Below are 20409 nucleotides of genomic sequence, written 5' to 3'. Positions count from 1 at the left end.
AAGCTCACAGTTAATCCCCATTTTCCAGCTGAGGTAACTGAGGCACAGAGAAATGAAGTGACTTGCCCAAAGTCACACAGCTGACTGGTGGCGGAGCCGGAATTTGAACCCATGACCTCTGATTCCTAAGCCCGTGCTCTTTCTTCTTCAGAGAAGCAGCGTGGCTCAGTGGAAAGAGCCCGGGCTTTGGAGTCAGAGGTCATGGGTTCGAATCCCGGCTCGGCCATTCGTCAGCTGTGTGACTTTGGGCAAGTCACTTAACTTCTCGGGGCCTCAGTGACCTCATCTGTAAAATGGGGATGAAGACTGTGAGCCCCACGTGGGACAACCTGATTCCCTTGTATCTACCCCAGCGCTTAGAACACTGCTTGGCACATAGTAAGCGCTTAACAAATACCAACATTATTATTTCCACTGAGCCACGCTGTAATAAGCGTTGGGGTGCTTATTCTATTGCATTGTATTGTCCCAAGTGCTTAGTACAATGTGTAGCACATAGTAAGCGCTCAATCAAGCAGTGTTGCCCAGCAGGAAAGAGGCCGGGCCTGGGAGTCGGAGAACCTGGGTTCTAATCCCATCTCTGCCACTTGTCTGTTGTTTGACCTGCGACCTGCGTGATCTTAGCCTCCGAACCAGCCGAAGAGAAGCGTGGCCTACTGGATAAATCAATCGATCAGTCCACCCTATTTACTGAGTGCCTACTGTGTGCAGAGCACTGTACTAAGCACTTGGAAGAGTAACAGATAGCAGAGCTTCCAAGCACACAGCAGGCTTGCGGTTTAGAGGGAAGGCAGACATTAATAAAGCTAAATAAATTATGGATACGGCCATAAGCGAAGCAGCGCGGCTCAGTGGAAAGAGCAAGGGCTTAAGAGTCAGAGGTCACGGGTTCGAATCCTGGCTCCACCCCCCCCGTCAGCTGTGTGACTTTGGGCAAGTCACTTCACTTCTCTGTGCTTCAGTTACCTCATCTGGAAAATGGGGATTAACCGGGAGACTCACGTGGGACAACCTGATGACCCGGTATCTCCCCCAGCGCTTACAACAGTGCTCTGCACATAGTAAGCGCTTAACAAATACCAACATCGTTATTATTATTATTATTCTAAGTGCCTTGGGGCTGAGGGAAGGGTGAATCCATCAGTCACATTTAATGAGCGCTCACTGCGTGAAGACCACTGTACTAAACGCTGGGTCAGCTGTGTGACTGGGGGCAAGTCACTTCACTTCTCTCTGCTTCAGTTCCCTCATCTGTAAAATGGGGATGAACACTGTGAGCCCCACGTGGGACAACCCGATGACCCTGTATCTCCCCCAGCGCTTAGAACGGTGCTCCGCACCTAGTAAGCGCTTAACAAATACCAACATTATTAACAAAGCACCGTCGGTAGCCACCATCCCTTCCCACAGCGAGTTTAGCGAATCAGGAGAGAAGCAGCACGGCCCGGTCCCCGGTCAGAAGGATCTAGGTTCTAATCCTGGCTCCGCCACTTGCCTGCCGCGTGACCCTGGGTGAGTCCCTCGTCTTTTTTCTTCAGTGCGATCCGTGGAACAATCAGTCGACCGTACTTATCGAGCACTCCCTGTGTCCAGAGCACTCCAAACCCTAGAAGCAGCTGGGATCCGAATTAAAATAAAAGGAAAAGAGAAGGAAGAGGAAAAGAGAGTGGTGGAGTTAAGCGGGGAAGGGAGCTTTTGAAATACCCTGGGGACGTAATAAGTCTTCAAACTGCTTAATAACAGCCTTCCCGGAGAAGTGAAATACAGAGATGAAGCTACGCATTCAGACACGGAAGCATTAAGAGCCGAGGCTGGGGGAAACACACACAAATTAAAAAGAAATAAATGAGAATTACTCTGGGCTATAATGAGACTTAACAAGCAATCACAAGTGCTAACAATTTCAGTTGTTTAATCTTCTGGTTTAAAACTGATAAGTATTTTTAAATGCTGCACAGCTTAACTATAATAAGCAGGAGACGACCCAGTTCTATTCAAAACGGAAACGACGTCTTCATCCTCTGCCAATTGTAGGTTCTGGAGGGATCCAGGGCGGAGAATGGATTTCTCCAACCTGCCCCGGCATCGTCAGTGTGAAAATAAAGTTGCCTCCGGCAACACCAACTCCCAGGCCCTTCTGCAGGAGGCCGGGGCAAAATCCATCCATCCATTAATCAATCAATTGTTTAGATAAATAAGTGGATAGGTAGACGGGTAGAGACTGGAGATAGAGGTGAAGCAGCGGGGCTTCGGTGGACAGAGCCCGGCTTGGGAGTCACAGGTCGTGGGTTCTAATCCTGGCTCCTCCACTTGTCAGCTGTGTGACTGTGGGCGAGTCACTTTGCTTCCCTGGGCCTCGGTTCCCTCATCTGGAAAATGGGGATGAAGACTGTGAGTCCCCATGTGGGACAACCTGATGACCTCGCATCCCCCCTAGAGCTCAGAACGGTGCTTGGCACCTAGTAAGCGCCTAACAAATGTCATCATTATCATTATGAGATAGAGATAGCGAGAGAGAGATAAAGATAATGATAATAGTGGTATTTGTTAAGCGATTACTATGTGCAAAGCACTGTTCTAAGCGCTGAGGGGATACAAGGTGATCTCGTCGTCCCATGTGGGGCTCCCAGTCTTCATCCCCATTTTCCAGATGAGGGACCTGAGGCCCAGAGAAGTGAAGTGACTTGCCCACAGTCACACAGCTGGCAAGGTGAAGAGCCGGGATAGAAAGACGTAGAGCTAGATAATAATAATAATAATAATATTAGTAATAATAGAGAAGCAGCGTGGCTCAGTGGAAAAAGCCCCGGCTTGGGAGTCAGAGGTCATGGGATCGAATCCCGGCTCTGCCACTTGTCAGCTGTGTGACCGGGGGGGCAAGTCACTTCACTTCTCTGTGCCTCAGTTCCCTCATCTGTAAAATGGGGATTAACTGTGAGCCTCACGTGGGACGACCTGATGACCCTGTACCTACCCCAGCGCTGAGAACATTGCTCTGCACATAGTAAGCGCTTAAATGCTAACATTATTAACATTATCATTAATAATTATGGTACTTGTTGAGCACTTAATATGTGCCAAGAACTGTTCTAAGCACTGGGATAGATGCAAGTTAATCAGGTTGGATCCAGTCCCTGTCCCATTCAGCAATCAGGGGCAGAGAGCACTGAGCACAGAGTGACGGGGTGAAGAGTATCATGGAGTGGAGAGCATGTGGGGGGAAGCATTCAGGGTCACAGAACAGGGGATAATAACAATAATAATAATAATAAAGCTGGTATTTGTTAAGCGCTTACTGTGTGCCGAGCACCGTTCTAAGCGCTGGGGGAGATACGGGGTCATCAGGTTGTCCCACGTGGGGCTCACCGTCTTCATCCCCATTTTACAGATGAGGTGACTGAGGCCCGGAGAAGTGAAGAGACTTGCCCAAGGTCACGCAGCAGAAATGAGGCAGGGAAGTAGCGTGGTGTAGTGGGGAGAGCCGGGCGTGGGAGTCGGAAGGTCACGGGTTCTAATTCCAGCTCCAGCACTCGTCTGCCGTGGGACCTCGGGCCAGGCGCTTCACTTCTCCGGGCCTCAGTTCCCTCATCTGGAGAACGGGGATGGAGACTTTGAGCCCACGGGGGACAGGGACGGTGTCCAACCTGACTAGTTTGTAACTACCCAGCGCTTAGAACGGTGCTCGACACGGAGGAAGCGCTTAACACCATCATGTGGCCGAGCCAGGATTAGAACCCAAGTCCTGCTATCTCCTAGGCCCGGGCTCTACCCTCTGAACCACGCTGCTTCTCAACCTTGAGAGAGATAGGTAGGTAGATAGAGAAGCAGCGTGGCTCAGTGGAAAGAGCAAGGGCTTGGGAGTCAGAGGAGGTGGGTTCTAATCCCGTCTCAGACGTTTGCTGCGTGACCTTGGGCAAGTCACTTCACTTCTCTGTGCCTCAGTTACCTCTCCTGTAAAATGGGGATTAAGTGCGAGCCCCTCGTGGGACAACCTGATTACCCTGTATCTCCCCCAGTGCCTAGAACAGTCCTTGGCGCTGAAAAAATTGCCAAATTGTACATTCCAAGCGCTAAGTACAGTGCTCTGCACACAGTAAGCGCTCGATAAATACGATTGAATGAATGGATGATAGAATGCCATCATTATCAGAATTGTTGGTAAATAGGTAGATAGATAGATGATCGATAGACATAGATCTTGTCTTTCCTTAAGCCGTCGAGTCGTTTCGGACCCCTGGCAACACCACGGACGCATCTCTCCCTGAATGCCCCGTTCTCCATCTGCCATCGTTCCGTCAACGGATCCCAGAGAGTTTTCTTGGGAAAAATCAGGAAGTGGTTGACCATCGCCTCTTTCCACGCGGTAAACTCAAGTCTCGGTCCCGGACTCCGTCCCGGGCCGCCGCTGCCCGGCGCGGGCAAGTTTTGGCTTGTAGCCGACGACCTGCCCCTCGCTAGCCACTGTCCAAGCTCGGAATGGCTTCGCTCTCCCTCCCGTAGTCGAGACTGGTAGAGGACTGGAAACTCTCCAGGTGCTGTCCTGGGAGGGGAGAGGTAGATAGATATGATTTATAGATAGATGGGATTGATAAAGATAGATTAGATAGATAGGTAGGTAGGTAGGTAGATAGAGATAGATAGATAGATAGATAGATAGATAGATAGATAGATAGATAGATAGATAGGGAGGGAGGGAGGGAGGGAGGGAGGGAGGGAGGGAGGGAGGGAGGGAGAGAGATATGATAGATAGGTAGATAGATTGATTGATTGATTGATTGATAGGTAGATATAGATAGATAGATAGATAGATAGATAGATAGATAGATAGATAGATAGATAGATAGGGAGGGAGGGAGGGAGGGATAGGTAGGTAGGTAGGTAGGTAGGTAGAGATAGATAGATAGATAGATAGATAGATAGATAGATAGATAGATAGGGAGAGAGAGATGATAGGTAGGTAGGTAGAGATAGATAGATAGATAGATAGATAGATAGATAGATAGATAGATAGATAGATAGATAGATAGATAGATAGATAGATAGATAGGTAGGTAGGTAGGTAGGTAGGTAGGTAGGAGGAGAGAGAGAGAGAGAGAGATGATAGATAGATAGATAGATAGATAGATAGATAGATAGATAGATAGATAGATAGATAGATAGAGAGAGAGAGAGAGAGAGAGAGAGATAGATAGATAGATAGAGAGAGAGAGAGAGAGAGAGAGAGAGAGAGAGAGGTAGATAGATAGATAGATAGATAGATAGATAGATAGATAGATAGATAGATAGATAGATAGATAGATAGATCGATAGATGATAGATAGACCGACATATAGATGATAGATTCATTCCATAGTATTTATCGAGTGCTTACTATGTACTAAGCGCTTGGAATGTACAATTCGGCAACAGACAGCGACCATCCCTGCCCAATGACGGGCTTAGATCTGTTCTTCGTATCTGAAGCCCCTCTCCGGCGGTGCCGTGCAGCTCCGCGTGTGGGTGTCGCTGACAAGGCCAGTGCGGGACAGATGGTCACGGTCGCAGCGGCCACACAGAGGTTTGTTCACGTTGCGTTGTCGTGTTTGATGCTGGCAACGGCTGTTCGGGTTTCTTCCTGCCTCCTTTTCAGCTAAAGCTTTGGCTGAAAGCCCGTTGTTGGGCAGGGACTGTCTCCATCTGTTGCCAAAGTGTTCGTTCCAAGCGTCTAGTACAGTGCTCTGCACACAGTAAGCTTCCCTTCCCCCTCCCCCCGCAGCACTGTGCTCATTTACCTATATTTTTCATACCCTATTTATTTTGTTGATGAGGTGTCCGTCGCCTCGATTCTATCTACTGCTTTGAAGTTGCCTTGTCTTCGTCCGTCTCCCCCGACTAGACCGTGAAGCCGTCAGTGGGTAGGGATTGTCTCTCTCTGTTGCCGAATCGTCCATTCCAAGCGCTTAGTCCAGTGCTCGGCACATAGTAAGCGCTCAGTAAATACTATTGAATGAATGAATAAACAGTAAGTGCCCAATAAATACGACTGAATGAATGAACCCTTCCATTGGCGGGTGAGCTCCTTTTGTGATCTGTGATTTCTACCACTGCATAGCCTAGTGGCAAGAGACCGGGCTTGGAAGTCAGAGGACGTGGGTTCTAATCCCGCCTCCACCACCTGTCTGCTGTGTGACCTTGGGCCAGGCGCTTCGCTTCTCTGGGCCTCAGTGACCTCATCCGTCAAATGGGGATGAAGACTGGGAGCCCCACGTGGGTCAACCTGATCACTCTGTATCTATCCCAGTGCCGAGAATAGTGCTTGGCACATAGTAAGCGCTTAACAAATAGCATCGTTATTATCATTATTATTCTTCTCTGGGCCTCAGTTATGCCATCTGCAAAATGGGGATTAAGACTGTGAGTCCCACGTGGGACAACCTGATTACCTGATCTCTACCCCAGCACTTAGAATAGTGCTTGGCACATAGTAAGCGCTTAATAAATGCCATCATCATTATTATTATCATTATTCCACTGGGGTGTGAGCTTCTCCACGGAACTGTGAGTTCCTTCGCTGGGTCTGAGCTCCTCCAGTGGGGTGTGAACTCCACTGTGGACTCTGAATCCCCCCACCCGGGGACTCTAACCCAGATCCTTACAGGTAACTAAGGCACGAGAAGTGAAGCGACTTGCCCAAGGTCACCCAGCAGGATCAGAACCCAAGTGCCCTGACTGCCGGGGGACTTTTCAGAGGGCAGTTTCTGTAATAATAATCACGTTGGTATTTGTTAAGCGCTTACTATGTGCAGAGCACTGTTCTAAGCACTGGGGTAGATACAGGGTAATCCGGTTGTCCCACGTGAGGCTCACAGTCTTCATCCCCATTTTCCAGATGAGGTCACTGAGGCACCGAGAAGTGAAAGTGACTCGCCCCCGGTCACCCAGCTGACAAGTGGCAGAGCCGGGATTCAAACCCATGACCTCTGACTCCCAAGCCCGGGCTCTTTCCACTGAGCCACGCTGCTTCCTATGTTGGTATTCGTTAAGCGCTTACTCTATGCAGAGCACTGTTCTAAGCACTGGGGTAGATACAGCATGATGAGGTTGGCCCTCGTGGGGCTCACAGTCTTCATCCCCATTTTCCAGATGAGGGAACTGAGGCCCAGAGGAGTGAAGTGACTGGCCCGCAGTCACACAGCCGGCAAGTGGCAGAGCCGGGATTAGAACCCACGACCTCTGACCGCCGATCCCGGGCTCTTTCCACCAGGCCACGCTGCTTCTGTGGCGCGAAGGGGGCGGAGGCCAGAGGGAAGAGGATCAAGGTGAGAGTTGGAGGAGAGGGATTGGAGACGGCGGGTGTAGGTGACCCGCTCCAGGGGTTTGGAGAGGAAGGGGGGCAGGGAGACGGGGCGAGAGCCGGAGGGAGCCGTGGGGGTCTCGGGAGGGGTTTTTTAGGGGAGGGGAGACACGGGCATGTGCGAAAGCAGTGGGGAAGAAGCCACTGGACAGCAAAGAGGGAAGAAGGGAAGGGGCGAGGGCTTTGATGAGCTGCGAAGGGATGGAGCGGGATGCACAGGTGGAAGGAGTGGATTCTGAGGGAAGACAGGAGATCGGCGCCTGAGAGAGTCCCGGGGAGGCTGGGAGGCTCGAGGAAGAGGCAGGAGGAAGGAGACAATGGAACAATGGAGGGGGGATTTAAGAGAAATCACACCTTATGTCTTCAATTTTATCAGTGAAATAGGTGGCCAAGTCATTAGGGTCAAGAGGCATATAGTAAGCGCTTAACAAATACCAACATTAATTAATTAATTAAGAGATGATGGAAAGGGGTGGAGGGGGGACTCTCTCCCCGACCCCCTCCAATCGGGTCCCTGCCCCCTCCTCTCCATGGAAACCACCCTCTCAAAGTTCACCCCATGACCTTCTTGACAAATCCAACGGCCCCTAGGTCATCCTAATCCTCCTCGACCTCCAGGCTGCCTTCGACACTGCGAACCACCCTCTTCTCCTGGAAACCTCATCTCACCTCGGCTTCCCTGACCCCGTCCCCTCCCGGTTCTCCTCCTCTATCTCCGGCGGCGGCTCCTTCTCCGTCTCCTCGGGGGGCTCTTCCTCCGCCTCCCACCCCCTCACCGCGGGGGTCCCTCGGGGCTCAGTTCTGAGTCCCCTTCTCTTCTCCAGCTCCACCCACTCCCTCGGAGAACTCGTCCGCTCCCTCGGCTTCACCAGCGTGGCTTAGCAGATAGACCCTGGGCCTGGGAATCAAAAGGACGTGGATTCTAATCCCAGCTCCACCACCTGTCTGCTTCGTGACCTTGGGCGAGTCATTCAACTTCTCTGGGCCTCAGTTACTTTGTCCGTAAAGTGATGAAAAGAGGGTGAGCCCCATGTGGGACAGGGCCCGTGTAAAACCGGATTAATTTGTATTGACCAGCGCTTACAACAGTGCTTGGCGCATTCTCCCACTCCCTTCTGCGTCGCTCTGACCTGCTCCTGTTATTCATCCCGTCCCTCCTCCCAGCCCCGCAGCACTTATGTCCATAATCTGTCGTTAATTGATTTACATCCGTTGCGAATTGTGCTTTCCAAGCGCTTAGTACAGTGCTCTGCACACAGTAAGCGCTCAATAAATACTATCGAATGAATAAATGAATTAACATCTGCCTCCCCTCTCCACCCAGACTGTAAACTCACTGTGGGCAGGGAATGTCTCTATTTTTCCCTTGTCCTCTCCCAAGCACTTAGGAGAGTTTTCTGCACCAAGTAAGCACTCAATAAGGACGACAGAACGAATGGACGTAGTGAGCGCTTACAAAGTACCATTTTTAATTTATTTCATTTATCTCTATGTGGCTGATTCCCAAATCTCCATTTCCAGCCTCGGTCTCTCTCTTCCTCTGCAGTCTCGTATCCCCCCCCCCCCCCCCCCCCCGCCTTCAGGACATCTCTCCTTGGATGTCCTCCCGTCACCTCCAACTTGACGGGTCCAAAACAGAGCTCCTCATCTTCCCCTGCTAAAAGCTCGTCCTCCCCCTGACTTCCCCGTCGCCGTAGAAGACATTATCCTTGACGTTCTCCTTGACTCATCTCCCTAAGTCAACCCACATATTCAGTCCGTCGGCCAATCCTACCTTCCACCTTCACGACGTGGCGAAAAATCCACCCTTTTCTCTCCATCCAAACTCCTGGCAGGTTCAATCCGACCACTCAGGTCGTGGGTTCTAATCCCGGCTCCTCCACTTGTCGGCTGTGTGACTTTGGGCCGGTCACTTCACTTCTCTGTGCCTCAGTGACCTCATCTGTCAAATGGGGATGAAGACTGTGAGCCCCACGTGGGACAACCTGATGACCCGGTATCTCCCCCAGCGCTTAACTATGTGCAGAGGCACATAGGAAGCGCTTAACAAATGCCGACATTATTATTATTGAGAATAATTGCTATTCGATTATAATAATAATTATTATTGAGAATTATTGTTGAGAAGCAGCATGGCTCAGTGGAAAGAGCACGGGCTTTGGAGTCAGAGGTCATGGGTTCGAATCCCAGATCTGCCACGTGTCAGCTGGGTGACCGTGGGCAAGTCACTCAACTTCTCTGTGCCTCAGTTACCTCATCTGTAAAATGGGGATTAACTGTGAGCCTCACGTGGGACCACCTCATGACCCTGTATCTACCCCAGCGCTTAGAACAGTGCTCGGCACATAGTAAGAGCTTAACAAATCCCAACATTATTATTATCCTCTGGGCCTCGGTTCCCTCAGCCGTAAAATGGGGACGAACACCGTGAGCCCCACGTGGGACAACCTAATTACCTTGTATTTCCCACAGTGCTTAGAACAGTGCTTGGCACATAATAAGCGCTTAACAAATACCATCATTATTATAATTATTATTCTCTGGGCCTCAGCGACCTCATCTGTAAAAGGGGGATTGAGAATGTGAGCCCCACGTGGGGACAACCTGCTGACCTCGGAGAAGCAGCGTGGCTCAGTGGGAAGAGCCCGGGCTTGGGCGTCAGAGGTCACGGGTTCGAATCCCAGCTCTGCCACTCGTCAGCTGTGTGACTGTGGGCGAGTCACTTCACTTCTCTGTAAAATGGGGATTAAGACTGTGAGCCCCACCTGATGACCCTGCATCTCCCCCAGCGCTTAGAACAGTGCTCTGCACATAGTAAGCACTTAACAAATACCAACATTATTATGATAAGCACTTAACAAATACCATCATCATTATTAACATTCCAATCCACCTCTCCCCTCCATTTAAACCCAAGCCCACGACCGTTAAGCGCTTACTCTGTGCCAGACTCTGTACTAAGCGCCGGGCTAGATTCAAGCTAATCGGGCTGGACCCGGTCCCCGTCCCACGTGGGGCTCACGGTCTCCATCCCCGTTTTCCAGATGAGGCAGATGAGGCCCAGAGAAGTGAAGCGACTCGCCCAAAGTCGCACGGCGGAGAAATGGCGGAACGGGGATCAGAACCCAGGATTTTCTGACTCCCAGGCCTGGGTTCTAGCCACTAGGCCGGGCTGCTCCTGAAGATTTTCTTTTTCTTCTTCAACGTGGAGGGAATAACTTCCTCTCTCCTGGATCTGGGAGAAGACGAGGCGAAGGTCTGCAAAAGAGCTAAGGAAAATACGGGACTCGGACGTCGTCTGGGCCGTTGAGCGTTTTGCATCTCTGCTTAGGAGGAAAAGGGGAGTTACCGCTCTAAAGCATAAAAAGGGAGGCTCTTATACTTTAGTTTCTTTTAAAAAAAAGAAAGCTAAGCAACAGAGCCGAACCGCCGTGGTAAAAATATCCTCCCATCTGGTGGAGCGTCCTTGAGAAGAGATTGGAGGCAAGAGAGAGAGGAGAGGAAGTTCGGGAAGGGATTTTCCTCCGGTGATCCCGTCCGACCGCCTCCTTGCTTTGGATTCTACAGCCGCCGATATAAATAATAATGATGGCATTCGTTAAGCGCTTGCTTTCATTTATTCATTCATTCAATAGTATTTATGGAGCGCTTACTATGTGCAGAGCACTGGACTAAGCGCTTGGAATGGACAATTCGGCAACAGATAGAGACAGTCCCTGCCCAGTGACGGACTCACGGTCTAATCGGGGGAGGCAGACGGACAGAAACAATAATAATGTTGGTATTTGTTAAGCGCTTACTATGTGCCGAGCACCGTTCTAAGCGCTGGGGGAGACGCAGGGGAATCGGGTCGTCCCCCGTGGGGCTCACGGTCTCCATCCCCATTTTACAGATGAGGGAACTGAGGACCAGAGAAGTTAAGTGACTCGCCCACAGTCACACAGCTGACAAGTGGCAGAGTCGGGATTCGAACCCATGACCTCTGACTCCAAAGCCCGGGCTCTTTCCACTGAGCCGCGCTGCTTCTCAACAACGTAATCACGATAAGCACTGCTCTAAGTGCTGGGGGCATACAGGATCATCAGGTTGTCCCACGTGGGGCTCACAGTTTTCATCCCCATTTGACAGATGAGGAAACTGAGGCCCAGAGAAGTGAAGCGACTGGCTGAAAGTCACACGGCCGACAAGTGGCGGAGGCGGGATTAGAACCCACGCCCTCTGACTCCCAAGACTGGCCTCTTGCCACTGAGCCACGCTGCTTCTCTGACATGAGTGAGGGAGCCGGAAAAATAAAAGGAACATTCATTCGCTCATTCATTCAATCGTATTTATTGAGCGCTTATTGTGTGCAGAGCACTGTCCTAAGCGCTTGGGGAAGCAGCGTGGCTCAGTGGAAAGAGCCCGGGCTTCGGAGTCAGACGTCATGGGTTCGACTCCCGGCTCTGCCACTTGTCAACTGTGTGAGTGTGGGCGAGTCACTTCACTTCTCTGGGCCTCAGTTCCCTCATCGGGAAAATGGGGATTAACTGGGAGCCTCACGTGGGACGACCTGATGACCCTGTCTCTGCCCCAGCGCTTAGAACGGTGCCCTGCACATAGTAAGCGCTTAACAAATACCAACACTGTTAACATTATTACACCAGGGAAGCCTGGTGGGAAGAGCCCAAGGAAGTCAGGAGTCCTGGGTTCTAGTCTCGGCTTCACCGCTCACCTAATTAATTAATTATGGCATTTATTGAGTGCTTATTATGTGTCGGGCACCGTACTAAGCGCCGGACTGTGCATAAACAGATGGGGTTGGACACAGTCCCTGGCCCACATGGGGCTCCCGGAGCAAGGTCACCTGCTCTGTGACCTCGGGCAAGTCACCTGGCTGCCCTAGACCTCAGTCTTCCAGTGGGTACAATGGGGATAAGATCCCTGCTCTCCCTCTTTCTCGTTTACGGTTTTTGTTAAATGCATACTATGCGTCAAGCGCGGCACTAAGCCCTGGGGTAGATGCATTCAGTGGTATTTATTGAGCACTTACTGTGTGCAGACCGCTGTACTAAGCGCTTACTGCAAGGTGATCAGGTTAGACACGGCCCCTGTCCCCCGTGGGGCTCCCAGTCTTCATCCCCATTTTCCAGGTGAGGGAACTGAGGCCCAGAGAAGTGAAGCGACTTGGCCAAGGTCACACAGCAGACGAGTGGCGAAGCCAGGATTAGAACCCACGACCTCTGAGTCCCAGGGCCGTGCTCTATCCACTAGGAAACGCTGCTTCGCCCTCCCGCTTAGACTGTGAGCCCGATGTGGGACAGGGACTGTGTCCCACCTGATCAATCGTTCGATCGATCATATTCATTGGATACCCACTAGGCGCAGGGCACTGTAATAAGCACTTGGGGAGAGAACAATACCTCAGCATTAGCGGACGCGTTCCCTGCCCGAAACGCGCTTACAGTCTAGAGGGGGAGGGAGACATTAAACTGAATAAATGAATAATTTGTGACATCTGATTTAAGAAGCGCATCGATGTCGAGGGTGGGGCGAAGGGCACGTGTCCAAAAGTCACAGATCAAAGCGCAGAGACGACACCGGGGGGAAAGCGAGGCAGGGACGAGAAGGCTTAATGGGGGAAGGCCTCTTGGAGGAGGTGCGACCTGAGTGATGTCGCTCGGGGGAAAGAGGCTTGGGAGTCAGAGGTCATGGGTTCAAATCCCAGCTCCGCTGCTTGTCGGCTGCGTGACGGTGGGCAGGTCGCTTCTCCGTGCCTCAGTTCCCTCATCCGGAAAATTGGGCATGAAGACCGTGAGCCCCACGTGGGACCACCTGATTACTCTGTATGCTCCCCGGCGCTTAGAACAGTGCTCCGCACATAGTAAGCGCTGCAGCGTGGCTCAGTGGAAAGAGCCCGGGCTTTGGAGTCAGAGGTCATGGGTTCGAATCCAGGCTCTGCCACTTGTCGGCTGTGGGACCGTGGGCAAGTCACTTCACTTCTCTGCGCCTCAGTGACCTCATCTGTAAAATGGGGATGAAGACCGTGAGCCCCACGTGGGACAACCTGATTCCCCCGTGTCTACCCCGGCGCTTAGAACAGTGCTCTGCACATAGTAAGCGCTTAACAAACGCCATCATCATTATTATTATAAATGGTTGGAAGGTAGAGAGAGTGGTGCTTCGTCATCTTCATTCATTCATTCAATAGTAGTCATTGAGCGCTTACTATGTGCAGAGCACTGTACTAAGCGCTTGGAATGGACAAATCGGTAACAGATAGAGACGGTCCTTGCCCTCTGATGCGCTTACAGTCTTATGTGCAGGGGGAGGAAGGGGGAAGGATGTGGCAAAGGGGTCCGCGGCGAGAGAGACGGGCAGATTATTGTGGTGCTTCTTCTTTTTTTTAATAGTACGGGTTAAGCGTTCACTACGCTCCAGGGACTGTACGAAGCACCGGGGTAGATACGAGCCAATCGGGACGGACACAGACCGTGACCCACATGGGACAACCGTTCTTAATCCCCATTTTGTTATGTATTCAGATAATGCACAATGCACGCATGATGAATCCCCACTAGAGAAGCAGCGTGACTCAGTGGAAGGAGCCCGGGCTTGGGAGTCAGAGGTCACGGGTTCGAATCCCAGCTCTGCCACTTGACAGCTGTGTGACCGTGGGTGAGTCACTTCTTCACTTCTCTGGGCCTCAGTTCCCTCATCTGGAAAATGGGGATTAACTGTGAGCCTCAAGTGGGACAACCCGATGACCCTGTATCTCCCCCCAGCGCTTAGAGCAGTGCTCGGGACATAGTAAGCGCTTAACAAATACCAACCTTATTAGTATTATTTTATAGATGAGGGAACTGAGGCCCAGAGAAGTGAAGCGACTTGCCCGAGGTCCCACAGCGGAGCGGGGATTAGAACCCAGGGCTTCTGACTCCCAGGCCCGGGCTCCTTCCACAAGGTCGAGCTCCTTCTCGGCTTCCTGTAGCCAGAGGTGGAGCTTCCTCTAGACTAAAAGCTCGTTGCGGGCAGGAAACGTGGCTGTTGTTCTGTTGCCCTCTCCCAAGCGCTCAGGACAGTGCTCCGCACACCGTAAACGCTCAAAAAATACGACCGACTGACTGAGTTCCTGGGACGGGAGGCTGGGCTCCTTGTGACCCGGGTTTTCTCCATGAAAAGGGCGGTGGTGTCCACTTTCCCACAACGTGTCCTTCCTCCGCGCTTCACCCGCAAGTTGGGAATCCCCCTCCATCCCCCCCCCAGTCTCTTCTCCTCCTCTCAGATTCTTCTAATAATGATAATAATTGATAATAATAATAATAATCGTGGCGTTTGTTAAGCGCTTACTATGTGCCAGACACTGTTCTAAGCGCCGGGCTGGGTGCGAGCAATTCGGTTGAACGCCGTCCCTGCCCCAGTCTTCAACCCCATTTTGCAGATGAGGGGACTGAGGCCCAGAGAAGGGAACTGACTTGCCCAAGGTTCCCACAGCAGACAAGTGGCGGTGCCGGGATTAGAACCCATGATCTTGGGACACCTGGGGCCTTGGGCAAGTTGCTTTACCTTTCTGGGCCCCGGTTTCCCCAGGGGTTAAAAAAAAAAAAAGGGATAAAAATAATAATGTAATAATAATGTTGGTATTTGTTAAGCGCTTACTAGGTGCAGAGCACTGTTCTAAGCGCTGGGGGAGACCCAGGGTCATCAGGGTGTCCCACGTGAGGCTCACAGTCTTCATCCCCATTTTCCAGAGGAGGTCACTGAGGCCCAGAGAAGTGAATGACTTGCTCACAGTCACCCAGCTGCCAAGTGGCAGAGCCGGGATTCGAACCCATGACCTCTGACTCCCAAGCCCGGGCTCTTTCCACTGAGCCACGCAAAACCACCAAATACCAACATTATTAAAAGGCCTGCCTCTTCCTCCCTCAAATGCATATAGGGAGGATAGAATGAGATTCATTCAGTCGTATTTATTGAGCGCTCACTCTGTGCAGAGCACTGTACTAAGCGCTTATGAGATAATTGCTGTGGAAGCTGTTTGGAACAATAAAAGCACTGTTCAAAAAAAAAACCATGCAAGATATTTTCTTCTGGTTCAGTTGACATCATTATGGGCAAAACCTCATAAACTATTTAACCTCCCAATTCATCACAATCCCCAAAAAATCGATCTTTCAAGGGTTTTTTATTATTGTCATTATTTTATCTTTAACGGTAACTTTGTACTTTCTCTTCCTTCAGTACCATTTTAACCTTCCGTGAGAGAAGCAGCGTGGCTCAGTGGCAAGAGCCCGGGCTTGAGAGTCAGCGGTCATGGGTTCTAATCCCGCTCCGCCAGTTGGCCGCTGGGTGACTTTGGGCAAGTCACTTCCCTTCTCCGGGCCTCGGCGACCTCCTCTGGAAAATGGGGATGGAGACTGGGAGCCCGTCAAACGGCAGGGACCGTCTCTATCTGTTGCCGACTCGTTCATCCCAAGCGCTTAGTACAGTGCTCTGCACATAGTAAGCGCTCAATAAATACTATTGAATGAATGAATGAATGACTGGGAGCCCCGTGTGGGACAAACTGATCACCTTGTATCCACCCCAGCGATTAGACCAGTGCTCGGTACATAGTCAATGCTTAATGGACACCATCAATGGCTCAGTGGCAAGAGCCCGGGCTTGGGAGTCAGAGGTCATGGGTTCAAACCCCGGCTCAGCCACTTGTCAGCTCTGTGACTTTGGGCAAGTCACTTCACTTCTCTGGGCCTCAGTTACCCCATCTGTCAAATGGGGATGAAGACTGTGAGCACCACGTGGCACAACCCGATCACCTTGTATCTCCCCCAGGGCTTAGAACAGGGCTTTGCACATAGTAAGCGCTTAACAAATGCCATCATTATTATTATTGTACTCTCAGAAGTGCTTAGTAGAGTGTCCTGCGCACAGTAAGTGCTCAGGAATTATAACTGGCTGGGCCACCCTCCTTTCCTCAAGCCCCTTTAGACTTGCTCTGGGTCTTGTTCCCTGGGGGCATCCAAGGAGGATCCTTGCACCACTGATTGGTGGCGCTTAGTATGTGCCAGGCACTGTACTAAGCGCTGGAGTGTATACAAGCATATGGAGCCCTGTCCCATGTGGGGTTCACAGTCTCAATCCCCATCTTACAGATATGGTAACTGAGGCACAGAGAAGGGAAGTGAGTTGCCAAAAGGTCACACAACTGATAAGCGACGGATCCGGGATCAGAACCCACGACCTCTGACTCCCAAGCCCGGGCTCTTGCCACTGAGCCACGCTGCTTCTCTCCAGGATGATATTTGTTAAGCGCTTTCGAGCACCGTTCTAAGCGCTGGGATAGATCCAAGGTCATCAGGTTGTCCCATGCGGGGCTCACCGTCTTCATCTCCACTTTACAGATGAGGAAACTGAGGAGGCCCAGAGAAGTGAAGTGACTTGCCCACGGTCACACAGATGATAGGCGGCAGAGGCAGGATTAGAACCCGCGGCCTCTGACTCCCAAGCCCGGGCTCTTTCCACTGAGCCACGCTGCTTTTCATATAGATGGCAAGGACCTAAACAAGGTAATACAACTCCAGAACACTCTTCTCTCTGCCCTAAAGGGAGCTCAAAAAATGGCAGTGGAGTCCAGTACACCCTCCTTCCACCTGACTGCTCGTGGTTTGGTTTTTTTTTTATTATTGGTAATAATGTGGGTATTTGTTTGTTAAGCGCTTACTATGTGCAGAGCACTGTTCTAAGCGCCGGGGTAGATACAGGGTCATCGGGTCGTCCCATGAGACGTTCACAGTCTTCATCCCCATTTTACAGATGAGGGAACTGAGGCCCAGAGAAGTGAAGTGACTCGCCCACGGTCACACAGCTGACAAGTGGCAGAGCCGGGATTCGAACCCATGACTTCTGACTCCCACGCTCCGGCTCTTTCCACTGAGCCACGCGGTCCCTGTCCCCCGTGGGGCTCGCGGTCTTCATCCCCCTTTTCCAGATGAGGGAACTGAGGCCCAGAGAAGTCAAGTGACTTCCCCCAGGTCACCCAGCGGACAGATGGCAGAACGGGGATTAGAACCCGTTGGAATCGTCCATTCCAAGCGCTTAGTCCAGTGCTCTGCACATAGTAAGCGCTCACGAAATACGATTGAATGAATGAATGAACCCATGACCTTCTTCTGACTCCCAGATCGTGCCATGCTGCTTCTCTACCTCATTCATTCATTCATTCATTCAATAGTATTTATTAAGCGCTTACTATGTGCAGAGCACCGTACTAAGCGCTCAGAATGGAGAATTTGGCAACAGATAGAGACAGTCCCTGCCCGTCACGATCGTACTCTCCCTACAACTTTGCTTTGTACCAAAGTGACTGCTCAGTAATCATTATTAATCATTACTAATAATACTAACGTTGGTATTTGTTAAGCGTTTACTAAGTGATAATGGTAATAATGTTGGTATTTGTTAAGCGCTTACTATGTGCCGAGCACTGTTCTGAGCGCTGGGGGAGATACAGGGTAATCAGGTCGTCCCACGTGAGGCTCCCAGTTAATCCCCATTTGACAGATGAGGTAACTGAGGCACAGAGAAGTGAAGTGACTTGCCCACAGTCACACAGCTGACAGGTGGCAGAGCCGGGAGTCGAACCCATGACCTCTGACTCCGAAGCCCAGGCTCTTTCCACTAAGCCACGCAGAGCACTGTTAATACGTTGGTATCTGTTAAGCGCTTACTATGTGCCGAGCACTGTTCTAAGCGCTGGGGTAGACACGGGGCAATCAGGTTGTCCCACGTGGGGCTCCCCGTCTTCATCCCCATTTTCCAGATGAGGTCACTGAGGCCCAGAGAAGTGAAGTGACTCGCCCACGGTCACACAGCTGACGAGTGGTAGAGCCGGGATTCGAACCCATGACCTCTGACTCCCAAGCCCATGCTCTTTCCACTGACCCACGCACTGTTCTCAGTGCTGGGGGAGATGCAGGGGAATCAGGTTGTCCCCCGAGAGGCTCACGGTCTTCATCCCCATTTTCCCGAAGAGGGAACTGAGGCCCAGAGAAGTGAAGTGACTTGCCCAAAGTCACACGGCTGACAGGTGGCGGAGTCAGGATCGGAACCCATGACCTCTGACTCCTAAACCCGGACTCTTCCCGTTGAGCCGCGCCGCTTCTCTAATAACTATTTGTTAAATTCTTACTATCGGCCAGACACTGTAATAAGCGCTACGATGGATACAAGATGATAATAATAATGTGGGTATTCGTCAAGCGCTTACTATGGGCAGAGCACCGTTCTAAGCGCAGGGGGAGATACAGGGTGATCGGGTCGTCCCCCGTGGGGCTCCCCGTCTTCATCCCCATTTGACAGACGAGGTCACCGAGGCCCAGAGAAGTGAAGCGACTCGCCCAAGGTCACCCGGCGGACAAGCGGCGGATGATCCGGTCCCACCGGGGCTCACAGTCGAAGTAGGAGGAAGGAGCGGTTTTGAGAATCCCCATTTTGCAGATGAGGGAACCGAGGCCCCGAGAACCGAAGGGACCGGCCCAAGGTCACGCGGCAGAGACGCGGCAGAGGTGGGATTGAAAGCCAGATCCCCTGCTTGGCAGGCCCCGGCCTCTTTCGGGGAAGGAGCCCGGGCTTGGGAGTCAGAGGTCGTGGGTTCGACTCCCGGCTCCGCCACTCGTCAGCCGGGTGACCGTGGGCGAGTCGCCTCGCCTCTCTGGGCCTCAGTTCCCTCATCGGGAAAATGGGGATGAAGACCGGGAGCCTCCCGTGGGCCGACCCGATGACCCCGTATCTCCCCCAGGTCACGCTGCTTCCCTGTTCCACCCCAGTCCCGCCGCTGACCGTTTCGCAAGGAATTTCCTTCATTTTTCTGTCCCTCTCTTTTCTCCTTCACCTCATTCCAATGAACAAAAAAGATCGGATTCCCCTGTATCTCCCCCAGCGCTCCGTGGCTCAGTGGAAAGAGCCCGGGCTTGGGAGTCCGAGGTCGTGGGTTCGAATCCCGGCTCCGCCACTTGACAGCTGGGTGACTGTGGGCGAGTCACTTCACTTCTCTGGGCCTCGGTGACCTCATCTGGAAAATGGGGATTAACTGGGAGCCCCACAGGGGACGACCCGATGACCCTGTATCTCCCCCAGCGCTTAGAACGGTGTTCCGCACATAGTGAGCGCTTAACAAATACCAACATTACTAATATAGTAAGCGCTTAACAAATACCAACATTATTATTATTATTATCCGAATCTTAGCGAAGCAGCGGGGCTCGGTGGCAGCAGCCCGGGCTTGGGAGTCACAGGCTGTGGGTTCTAATTCCGCTCCACCACCTGTCAGCTCTGTGATTTTGGGCAAGTCACTTCACTTCTCTGGGCCTCAGTTCTCTCATCTGGAAAATGGGGTTGAAGACTGGGAGCCCCAAGAGGGACAACCTGATCACCTTGTATCCACCCCCAGCGCTTAGAACAGTGCTTTGCACATAGTAAGCGCTTAACAAATACCAACATTATAGGTCGTAGGTTCTAATCCCACCTCCGCCACTTGTCACGTGCGTGACTTTGGCATGTGACTTCACTTCTCTGTGCCTCAGTGACCTCCTCTGGAAAATGGGGATGAAGACTGTGAGCCCCACGTGGGACAACCTGATCACCTTGTATCCCCCCAGCGCTTAGAACAGTGCTCTGCACATAGTAAGCGCTTAAAAACCAACATTATCATGATGATTATTCTCTGGGGCTCAGTTCCCTCATCTGGAAAATGGGGATGAAGACTGTGAGCCTCCCATGGGACAACCTGATGAACCTGTATCTACCCCAGCGCTGAGAACAGTGCTAAGCGCTTAACAAATACCAACATCAGTATTATTATTATTAAAAGGGGGAGACGGGCAGCAAAGCAAAACAGAGCAAAACAAAAACAGCACAACGTCATCTAAATAAAGTATGCGTCTTTGTGTCTGTGTACGTGTGTGTGTGTGTACGTCTGTGTGTGCATTTTCATTGTGTGCGTGCACACGCGTGTCTCTGCGTGTGCGCATGCAGACAGGCAGCTCACTTTGGGTAATGATAACGTTGGTATCTGTTACGCGCTTACTACGTGCCGAGCACCG

The sequence above is a fragment of the Ornithorhynchus anatinus genome, chromosome 2, assembly GCF_004115215.2.
Source record: "Ornithorhynchus anatinus isolate Pmale09 chromosome 2, mOrnAna1.pri.v4, whole genome shotgun sequence".
Lineage (NCBI taxonomy): Eukaryota > Metazoa > Chordata > Mammalia > Monotremata > Ornithorhynchidae > Ornithorhynchus > Ornithorhynchus anatinus.
This window is presented reverse-complemented; position numbering follows the sequence as displayed.